Raw genomic sequence first — 12,233 nt, 5'->3', positions numbered from 1 at the left:
TTTTGAGACAGGGTTTCTCTGTATAGTCCTGGAACTCACTTTGTAGACCAGGCTGGCCTCGAACTCAGAAATCCGCCTGCCTTTGCCTCCCACCACGCCCGGCTCAGAGGGGTTTGCTAACAACAGAACTAGAGGTGGGCTTGGGCTTCTGCTGTCCACAAGTACATCAAAGCTGTAGTTATTCTTCCTATATTCTTAATATGTTTTCATGTGGTTCATGTTTCTTGAAGTTATAACTTCAAACTATAAAAGGTGTCCCCTGTCCGGGTGATTGACAGGCCCATTGAATTAACGTTTCAGTAAAGTGGCTATATTATGTTTTTACAACCTTATAATTTCTGAATAGTTTAGATAGAGAGTCACATCTCTACCCAAGACCAGGGGTGCAACTCAGATCTCTCTCTCTCTCTCTCTCTCTCTCTCTCTCTCTCTCTCTCTCTCTCTCTCTCTTTCTCTCTGAAATTAAAAAGCATGCAACAGAACAGATAAAAAAGAATTAAAGAAAGAACTAGTCTGAAAATTTCTCAACCAGACGGTTCTAAATTTGCAACTATCTTCCTGTCTCTGCCATCTGAGTGCTTGGGACTACACGTATGCATTGCCTTGCTGAGCTAAAACAGCCATTTGTTAACAGAACCCTTTTATAGGTCTTGCTGAAGTCTGTTACCTCCCTTTTCCTCCCTTCCTTCCAGTATTTGAAATCTTTAGACGGACAGTTGTAGCACTATCTCCCTACTTTCACATGGCATTTCAAGGACTATGGAGGGCAGTTGTGACACCTTCTCTTTAGTGAAGTTACTATGTTACCAAAGATAGAGGAGATGGAATCCAAGGCTTACTATGAATGAGGGGCTCATCCTCAATGATCTGAAATCTTGCTAATACCTGACTAGCTGACTAACAATGCCACACATGTTCGATTAATTCATTCTACAGTTTATTTTGAAGCACATTCTATAGCAAACGAATTCTTAACCAAATGAAAAGTAATTTCTCCCTCATTTAAAAACCTAAGGCAAATATTCTTGGTAGATAACTATTAATATCAACCATTTAAGGTCACAGGACCTAGTGCTTCTGGTTTCAGCTTCTTCTAGGCCTTAGTCCTGCAGAATTCATGCCAAAGGTGCATAAAGAGCAGCTGTGGTATCTTTCCCAAGGTCCCAGCATGAGCCCAACAGAGTAATGCCCAGGATGACCCCACTTCAGACTCTATGTGTGAGCTGTGGGTTGCCACCTGAACTTCTGACTGCCTGGCTGTAAATGGTTTCCATGGCTCCTTCAGGTTTGGTAATTTAGTGTAATCTCTCACAGAATTCAGGAAAGGCTTTCATTGCCATAACTCAGGAACTAACAGGGGAAAGGCTTCAGAGGCAGGGCATGGGAAGATGAGAGTAGCTTCCAAGTCACTTTTCTTTTCTTTTCTTTTCTTTTCTTTTCTTTTCTTTTCTTTTCTTTTCTTTTCTTTTCTTTTCTTTTCTTAGATTTATTTATTATTATATCTAAGTTCACTGTAGCTGTCTTCAGATGCACCAGAAGAGGGCGTCAGATCTCATTACGGATGGTTGTGAGCTACCATGTGGTTGCTGGAATTTGAACTCAGGACCTTCGGAAGAGCAGTTGGTGCTCTTAACCACTGAGCCATCTCTCCAGCCCGTCACTTTTCAAATAAAGGGTTGCTGAATACTGTCCCTAGGGATGCTGATGGAGGCCTTTGGCATGAGTGGTGAGCTGACTGGCTATTAGAGATCACCAAAATCTCTCATCTCTAAGGCCCCATGAAAGGCTCCAACTCCAACCCCTCATTTTAATCAAACTGCACCTTGTCCCAGAGCTATCCATGCAGGGTCTGCTCATCTTGATGATCCCATTAACATAAAAGAGACAAGCCCTTAGATGAGATGATTCCAAGGTTTTATACGACATCTGTATATATGTATGCATGCTGTGTGGGTATGGTATGCATGTGGTAGTTAGAGGATAACTTGTGGGAGTCAGTACTCTCCTTCAAACATAAGAGTTCTGAGGGTCAAACTCTAGCTTGGTGGCAAATTCCTTTACTCCACTAAGATATCTCACTGTCCCCAGATCTAAGTGCCAGTAACCCAAGTCAGAGACCAAATACTGCTATTAATATAAAGTAGAAGTTTGTTTCATTCCTACCTAGTTCATCTTGGAAAAGACACATATGATTTGAGCTCACATTCCTTTGATCTATGGCCATATCTAAGTGCTATTGGTTCTGAGCATCACAGAATAGGTGTGGGATGAGCCAAAAGAGAGAGTAGGGATGACAGACAGTTGAAAGCCTCAGACTCACTGCTTTGATACAGCCTTTCAGAATGCAGTTTTGCCTCAGTAGACTGGTTTCTCTGACTCTTACCTCTGGCTCCCCACAATGGCTAGAGATGGGTTACAACCCTACACAAATCATTCTGTTTTCAATTTCCTTGGATTGCGATCAAGAAGAGTCAAGGCACACTATTCTGCAGCAAAGTGAAGAGACCAGGGAATAGACTAGACCTGCTATATAATAGTTTTTGCAAGATGAGCTGTGTATCTATGTAAAAGGTGACCCCTTACTTTGCATACTAGACAACCCAGGCAGATGCATGTGACAGCTCTGCTGCATCGGAAAGGAGAGAGCATGGGTCATATGCATGGGAGTTATAAAAAAGAAAACCTCCCTGTATCCTCAGAGAATTTAGAGGACAAACATTCTTTGAATCAAAACATCAATGAAAGATTAACAGATCAAAAGGAGCTAAGATAAACCAAGGAGGAAGCAAGGGTCATGCCCCAGGAGGTTGATTAAGCCAGCGGAGTCCACAATTTATTTGAAGGCATAAATCTGCAATAATAAGAACCTGTTATAAAGAATGATAATCACAGGAACCTTACCCAGCAGATGTGAAAATCTCCATCAACTTTGAACAATAAGATGCTGGTGTGAAAAGGAGGACAGATCAATAGGAACAGAAAGGGTACTCCGAAATGGGTCCAAGTGCAAATATTATTTTAGTATTAAATCAGTGGTATTTAAAGTCCATGAAGAATGACTCTTATAAAGTAGCTCTGACTATTTGCCTATTTTGGAGACGATGAAGGTGAATCTCTATAGCATATGAAATATGAACCTTATATGGCTTGATAGTCCAAAAGAAGAATCTGCAACTGTCCTAAGGCAGGATAGAAAGGATCAAAAGAGCGTTCTTTTCCCACCGCAGGGCATGGCATAAGTCTGTGAGGTTAGTAAGGAAGATGCAAGCCTAGAGGTTCTCAACTGCTTAAACAACCAAAGCTACAGGATAAATGGTAACAGGAAGAAGCAGTCCACCTGACAAAGAGTGACAAGTGACAAGCTTGACAAGTGACAACTCTCACAGTTATCCACACCCCCTGCACCCCAGGGTGAAGTCAGGAGATTACTGTTGTCTGCACTGAACATTGTGGAGACTGAGGTTCTTGAGGGTTTACACAATTTCACCAAGGCTAACCCAAATGAACTTATAGTTCATTCCTGTAGTCTCAGTTATGCAGGAAGCCCCAGGACTGAAGGTCTGATGAAGCAGTTTAGCGAGATCACATCTTGTGAGATTTTTGTGACAAAATATATGTCAGACTACTTGAACTACTGTTCCAAAGTTCACTTAGGGAGTATATTACATCACTTCCTGAATGTACAAAGATCTGGAGGGGCATTCACATCATCCATTATTCAATATAATATCTGCAGTGCCTAAGGAACATCCACATGTGATTCAGAAAGACTAACTCAATAGGAAAGTAGATACAAACAGAAAATTAATAAAATATACATGACTAATACAAAGTTCTAAATTCCATGGCAGATAAAGAGATGCAAATGAAATGAAAATCAGATAGGTTTTTCAGAACATATCTTGCTTGGCAATGGGGTGGAGAGTGGGCATTGCGTGGCATGGTGGGAACATGCACTGGTACATATGTAGACACTTTCAAAATGTTGGAAGTCATTTTAAATATATATTTAGGGCCCCATATTTTAGATCTGGGAATATAGCCTGGAGAAACATTGTACTGTGAAACATTTCTGTGCCATTTCTTCATTACACTTATTCATTGCCACAGAAAACAGGGTTGATCCAAATGTATGCTATTGGGATGCAGTTAAATAAAAGATGCTTCGAACACAAACTGGGAACTGTGTAGTTCTTAAAGCCTTAGACTTCTTCTTAAAGCCAAATGTCTTATTTGGGTCCCAGGATGTAGCTCAAATAAGGGGGCCTGCAATCATCAGAGTGTGAAAATGAAAGACAGAAGATCCAGAATTTAGAGATGATAGAAGGAGCAATGACTCTCAAATACTGGCTGCTGAGGGTCCTGGGCAGGGGACCAGAAATGGAACCACAGGAGGGTGTTATCTTCAGAAACTGTTGCAGCTGTGGTGACTGGCAAGCCCATCGTCTACTGAGGGATCTGGCAGGCTGCAGGTATACCATGAAGTTACAGTTTGTACTGGCCAATTTTCTCTTTGTTGTGACAAAGTACCCTACAAGAGCAACTTAAGAAAGGACTTTTTTGTTTGTTTGTTTGTTTGTTTGTTTGTTTGTTTGTTTTCTCACTGTTTAAAGGCACAGCCTGTCATGGTGGCAAGGATGCATGGCAATGGGACATGTTGCATCTGTAGTCAGGAAAGATAGATAAAAATTGATGCCTAGCTCATTTTCTCCATTTTATTCAGTCTGGGACCCCAGCCCACATGATGGTGTTACTGACATTTAGGGAATTAATGTAGAAATGACCTTACAGTCATGCCTTGAGGTTTTTCCTCACAGGTGATTCTAGCTCCTGTCAAGTTGACCACGAATAACCATCATGTAATTCAAGTCTGAAGGCAGTGTGTGAGCAGAATTCTTCCTACCTCCAGGCAGACCACACTGTGATCTGAAATTGGCTTTACTCAAAGTCTATTGATTTAAATGTTAATATCACCTTCAAATACTTTCTCAGAATTGTCTGAAACAGCATTTGATCAAATATCTAGACAGTACAGCCATACAATACTCCTTTGTAAAATTAATCATCATGAGCAGTACATAAATTGTCATTGAAAAGCATCTTTGACATGTATACAAACCAGAATGCTATTATGTTCTATGAGCAGCAATCTATCCTTTGCTGAATTGTTAACAGAAAGCATACGTGTTATTCCCAAAAGATATGCACACAAGAGCTATAACTTCTAGGCTAAGGTATACCTCTCACTCTCAGTGCTGCAGTTTTTGCTTAACAGAGGTAAGGCCCTGGGTTCAATCCCTAGGACTCATACAAAAAAAAGAAAGAAAGAAAGAAAGAAAGAAAGAAAGAAAGAAAGAAAGAAAGAAAGAAAGAAAGAAAGGGCCAGGCGTGGTGGCACACGCCTTTAATCCCAGCACTTGGGAGGCAGAGGCAGGCAGATTTCTGAGTTCGAGGCCAGCCTGGTCTACAAAGTGAGTTCCAGGACAGCCAGGGCTATACAGAGAAACCCTGTCTCGAACCCCCCTCCCCAAAAGAAAGAAAGAAAGGAAGGAAGAAAAGAAACAATAACAACAAACACTTAACAAATGACACTTGCAACCTAGAAACCACTCTAAAGATCTTGAAAAGTCACTGGATACATGTGCTGAGATATGATCACACAATAAAACACTAGACAGCACTGACAAATAATGCCAACTATATGCAGCAGATTGGACTATCTTAGGTATGTGTTCCTAAAAAAGTAAAAAAAAAAAAAAAAAAAAAAAAAAAAAAAAAAAAAAAGAAGTCAGACACAAAAGTGATACCTTGACATAGTAGTTGTCATTCCAGTTTTTTTAAAAGACACAAAGCTGGCCACACTAATCATTTTTATTAGAAGCCTATAGTTAGAGTAAGAGGAAGGCAGGATAGAAATTAAAGGAAGATTATGGAAACATATGAAGGCCCTTCTCACTAGAGTTGGCTGTAGCCTCTACTAGCTGAGAATCCAGAATTACCATACAATTAATACCATTTACTTAAAACTTTTCTCAGTTGTAAACCTACAAGTTCTAAGAATTTCACCAGAAAACCTGTATTTATGGTAAAACAAAACAAAACAAAAAAACAACAACAAAGTGTTCTAGTCACCTTGTGGAAACCTATAGCTCCCGGGTTTATCTTACCAGATTGTAACACCATGCAAGGCATTTCTCTTTATAATCTCATGTAGTGAAAAAGAAGAGAAAGAGATGGGGAGAAGAAAGGACTTCTTAGCAGCTCTCTGAGAAGCAACTTGGAGCCACTAAAATAACACACAGACAATGCTCAGCTGCTTAAGAGCAACTCGCTCTTAGACATGTCCACACCTTTACTCCTGTGTGTCTTTATTTCCAAGCACTACTTGAGAAGTGGAGATGAGGAATCTCTGGAGCATTTTGGGAGCCACAGCAGCCAAAATATCAAGCTCCATGTTAAATGAGAGACTCTGCCTCAGTATATAAGGGGAAGAGTGATTGAGGATGATGCTCAATGGTGACCCTCAGTCTACACACACTCACACACACACAGACACACACACACAGACACATACACACAGACACACACACACACACACAATGAACCTGCTCACATTCACATGAACATATAACATACATATGGAAAAACAGGTTCTTAGTAAACTCTGACTTTGTTTTATACTAGTTTGCCCTGACATTCTTTTCTACACGGAAGCCAAGGAACTTATTTTATTTGAGGTCCCTAAAAATTAGCGGAACTCCTCAGGCTTCTATTCTGTGGTCAACAGTATAGAGCTGTGTCTCAGTCCCTGCCACTGTGACTAGGGTAGAGACTAGAAAGGGATAATAATGCGGTCTCCTGGGAAGTCCCAGGTTCCTGTTATCATTTAATCTTGGAACTAGTTGACCAATTATGTTCAGTTTATGGAAAGTTGTTGAGATATACAACTGTGGTATGCACATTTTATACATGTAAGCAATACTTCCACAAAGCATAAAATATTTGGTTGTAGAACAACTATTGTCATTTGGTCCTGTAACTCAGGCTGGTCTAGAATTTGTTATGTAGCTAAACATGGGCCTTGAACTGTTGGTCTTCCTGCCTCTACCTCCTAAGGACTAGAATTATATGTGTGTGTCCCCATATCCAACTCAATATAAACTTTGTAATATATTTCACTATCCATCTGTGCTAATAAAATGGTAGATACAATGGTTGAGGTTTTGACATTAGCAATCATCAAATTGTTGACAATTTGATTGCTAACAGTGGAACACGGTTGTAAGGACTTAGAAAAGTAACCAAAGCATGTTAACCTATTTTCACAGCTCTGTATTATTTGATTTTTTTCAAAACATGGTGCATGAATTGGTTTTATGTTTCTTTAGACAGAAAGGGTGAACATGCTTTGAAACATCTACTTATTCAGAAGTAGGCATAGAACCTACTGTTGCAATTTTATATAGTCTGCATTCTAAAACTTCCATTTTTCATCCAACAATCTCTTTCTGGTTAATAGAGTATATTTTTAAAAGCAATAAAAATTTCATACATCATAACTTATATTGCCAGTCCATTATTGATAGACATTAAGATTTTTCACACACTTTCAATGTTGCAAAGCAAATGTACTTCCTGATGGTCAATTCCCTGAAGTGTGAGGCAGAAGGTGGTCCCTTGCATCTTTAGACTGCAACAGCATTCCTTGAGGCCATCTGGCTGGTTCATACCCTCTAGAGTTTTAAGTAAGATGGCTTGCCACCCTCTCATAAGCTCCTATTTTGGGTTCATCAGTAATTTTAAACTTTTGGCAATTTGTTGTTGTGGTGGGTGGGGGGGACTCTTCATGTTTTACCAGCATTTCTTTGATCATTCGTGAGACCAAACACTTTTCATATGCCTTATATTTCTTTGTTGATTTACCTCAGAGTATTCTGTCCATTTTTCCATTAAAACATCTAACATTTTACTTATTGATTTTTAAAAGCTCTCTATTTATCTGGGATATTGATTCTTTGTCTTCATTTTACTGCAAATAGTTTTCCAATTTGCCTTCTACCTTTCAACATTTTACAATGTTTATTTTTGTACAGAACTTTCATTTTTGAAAAAAAGTAGTTAAATTTACCAGTCTTCTCATATGTTTTCTGAGTCTTAAGACAAACTTGAAAGATCTTCCTCACCCAAGACTATACTATGTAGCAATGAGTTACTTTTTCACAGTTTCAACAGGAATTAATTTTTGTATGCAGTAGTTACAGATTCTTTTATTTTCTTTAAATGGCTAATTATCTTATCTTCATAATTATTGTCATCCCTACCAACTAAAGACATTACTTCTCCAATATGCACAAGCACCATATAACTTGATTCTGATCCTGGAGTTACAGCTCTCTCATTATTCTTTCTGGTTTCCATGAGTGATGCAGTTTTTGTTGCTTTTACTGTATAATGCAGGTTCATATGTGCTAAGACAAGCCAACCTTGTATTTTAGTATTTTCACCTGAATTCTTTTATAATTGTTTTGTGGAGTTGAAAAGACTTTCTATTAGAATTTAATGGAATGGCACTGAGTGAACAAAACAGATGCAGGATTTAATCTCTCCTCCGTTTTTCTCTCTCAAGACAGGCCTCATTGCTATCCCAGTCTTGCTTTGAACTCAAGGTAATTCTACCTCCATTTCCTAAATGTTGGGATTACAGGCATAGGCAACAATGCCTGGCTAAGAGGGACATGGATTTTGCTTGTCGAGAGAGAGTCTTGCTGTATGTTCCTGGTTGACCTGATACTCTATGTAGCATGGATTGGACTTTAACTTCTGACCATGACTCTTCCTCAGCTTCTCAAGTGCTAGATTACAAGTGTGCCCTACTATGTCCCAGTTTGGTCTCTTTCTTGCATAAGTCTATCTTAAAACAATATTAAAATTAATATGAATATGAGATGGCTCAGTGGGAAAAAGTAATTACTACAAAAGACAAACAGCTTGAGTTCATTCCCAGACCTCTCACTAAAGTTGAAGGAGAGAACCCACCCCACAGATTTGTCCTCTATATGTGCACCATGGCATGTGAGTCTCTACCACCTACATTACACATTATACAGTAATAATAAATAAACTTAAAATAAACAAAAAACAATATTGGCATATTTATTTGTGTTTTGGTGGTTTGGTAATTTTATAAGGTACACTATTCATACTATGGCCAGTTGGTTATATTGTAGGTGTAATAGTAAACTAGGCTTTTTTCTGTGATGCTTTCCAATTGCTTCTTACTGACACATAGAAGATGTATTATTTAAGTCACAGTTAATTCTGCAACCAGTTATTCCATTCATTCTTTATTAGATTCCTCAGGTCTTATTGGTCCACACGTATTCATTTTATTTCATTATGTTGTGCAGTAAGGCTTACAATTATGGCGTTTGTCTCTTTCCTGCCCTCAAAAACTTTATCATTACCACGTGGGAATATTTTCATTGCCTGGTTATTGTGTGTAATAGTACCTGAAAAAAATAATAGATTTTTATGGTAAAAGAAGTATAGCAATGAATGCTAATTATCTAATTCCAGTCTCATGTGGCTCGTATTACTCAAAAACATCAATCTACTTATCTGCTAATCTACTTTTTTACCTATCTTTCCCCCAAAGAATACATGAGATTGAAGACCAGGAAGTAAAGGTGGGAAGCCCTTTCCTCTTCTGTCTTAAGATCTGTTCTGGTAACTACATTTTCCCAAGGTCTCCCTTGCCTCTCTGGGGCTATGGCTCATTAGAGCATCCTGCTCATTCTAGTGCCAGGTGTTTTCCCACCTCTCCTTCCTAATTCCTTCGTGAAACCCTCTGGAGGAAAAATTATTTGAATGTTCCATCTGTCCACTTGTAGGACTCAGCTGCTACAGTCAGCAGCTGCAGCACTGCCTTTACCAGCCTGCTTTGACAAATAATTTATTGGAAGCAAGTTTAGTATGATGCCTCTCACTCTTTCTTACCAGTTTTGTGTGTGTGTGTGTGTGTGTGTGTGTGTGAGAGAGAGAGAGAGAGAGAGAGAGAGAGAGAGAGAGAGGGAGAGGGAGAGGGAGAGGGAGAGGGAGAGAGAGAGAGTTAAGTGTATGTGCATGTATATATACATGTTCACATATATGTAAGTGCATATGTGTGTGCAACTAAGTATGCATACGTGTGCATATGCTCGTGGAGGCCAGAGGTGGACATTGAGTATCTTCTTCAATTGCTCTCCACCTTATAAATTAAGACAGGGTCTGTCACCTAAACCCAGAGCTCATCGATTTGACACACTTGCTCTGGGAATCCCCTATCCCTGTCTTTTCTGTGTTAGGACTACAACTGGCCCTCATTCCCAAGTGGTACTACATGGCTTCTGTGGTCCAAATTCCAATCCTCATGTCTGCATCACAGGTGAGTTTCTTCTGCAGTGCTAATCTTCCCAGCACCATCCAAGTTTTAAAACTGGGATGTGTAACACACACACACACACACACACACACACACACACACACACACACACACACACACACACACACAGTGCGTCCATAAATATAACTACATTTAACAGAACAGTGTATCTGTAACTTTATAATGAAAAAAATCAATCTGTCCTTATTTATTGTTCTTCCATCACTATATATCAGAGACCCCAGTCTCTGCCACTGCCAGCTTGCTATCAGCTTAAAGACTATCTTGTGTATATCATAGTGAGGATGTAAGCATTAGTGGGTATTGTGTTTGATAACTTTTAGATTCTCTCTAATATTAACAAACAGCTAGGGTTTGGGATAGGGATTGTGCCTCAGAGATAGATAGGGATAATGCTTGCCTAGCGTGTACAACCCTCTGTATTTGACCCTCAGCACCACAAAAATAACTAAATGAATAAATAAATAACAAATTATCGAAGCACAATTTGACTTGAAGAGTTGAGGTTTATATAAATTTGATAAAATGGAAGGAAGCATAAAGAGAAGACTATGTTCCCTCTCATGTTTATTTTTTGGCCACAGAGTAGGAAAGGTTTTACAGTGTTCAAGGGCGGGACTTGTTTCTGATGTTTTGTAGGAGATATGCACTGCCTTAGCCCTCAGGACATGATGGTGTGCTTGCAGCTCAGCTCCTGCTGGAGGGCAGGCACATCTGCCTCCATATAGGAGGTGATGGGCAGGGATTGATGATTGTAGACGCTGGTCAACACTCATTGGTGGTTGTAAGATTCAGGCATTGCAATCATTCAATTTTCAGATTCTAATCCACTTTTGTCTTTAGGAAGAGGTTGGTTTTTTTTTTAAGCCAAATTAGGCAAATTTATTATTAATCATCCAGCACTTTTTACCCTGGCATGTAATATTTTAATATGTTTATTTTTCTGGCACCTCATCTACAACCAAAAGGCCAACAAGAAACCTGTCACTATTGCACATTCACTATGCCATATGAATATATATCAAACTAGACTTTTTGACACTGTATATAAATGATTTGTTCCAGAGAACAAATACTTTAAAACACTTTGTGACAATACTCTAAAACAGAATAATTTTCTATGTTTTATTACTGGTATATTATTAAAGAAAAAAACTTTAATTATTATAAGCCCTCTTGTGGTCCAAACAATATGGATTTTGTGGACATTAATCTCTTTACAACTGTAGATTGTTGGTTCTGGTTTGAGCTTGTTGAGGCAAGGTCTCACTTTGCAGCCCAGGCTGGCTGCAGACTTATGGCCATGCTCCTGATTTGACCTTCCCAGTGCTGGGATGACAGGCACATACCACAACGGCATGTCCGGAAAGAAGAAATGCTCTGTGTGTCTGTTGTTTGTGCCACTTGCCTGTGGTAGCAATATCTTCCAAAGCATTATGTCACTGAGTTTTACAGAAAATAGTCCATTGAGTATATTTATATTGGGTACTTCAATCAGGCTAATATTTGAATCTCACTTTAAGAAAAAGGATGCATACAACATTAGGCCCAATGAAATTTCTCTACAAGAAAAAGAGAATGGTATAAGGTTAAAGCCAGGATTTCTTATTAAAGATAAGAATCTATTGAGAATAAAGATGACAACACAAATCACACATTTGTAAAAGCCGAGAACAACCATGACAGAACTTCTAGGAAATCCCACAGTCCTATGTCCTGTCGACACAGACCTGTAATTCTCTTCCTCACACTTGAGTGCTTATTCACTATTTCCTCAGATAATTATGAGGAT

The 12,233-nt window shown here is 39.1% G+C and overlaps 1 pseudogene; it reads right to left on the bottom strand.

Annotated features, from left to right (window-relative positions):
• LOC110298032 overlaps positions 1-11,801 on the bottom strand; it is a 56,726-nt pseudogene extending 44,925 nt beyond the window's left edge.
• Between the last annotated feature and the right edge of the window lie 432 nt (positions 11,802-12,233).

The sequence above is a fragment of the Mus caroli genome, chromosome 7 (genome assembly GCF_900094665.2).
Source record: "Mus caroli chromosome 7, CAROLI_EIJ_v1.1, whole genome shotgun sequence".
Lineage (NCBI taxonomy): Eukaryota > Metazoa > Chordata > Mammalia > Rodentia > Muridae > Mus > Mus caroli.
This window is presented reverse-complemented; position numbering and strand designations above follow the sequence as displayed.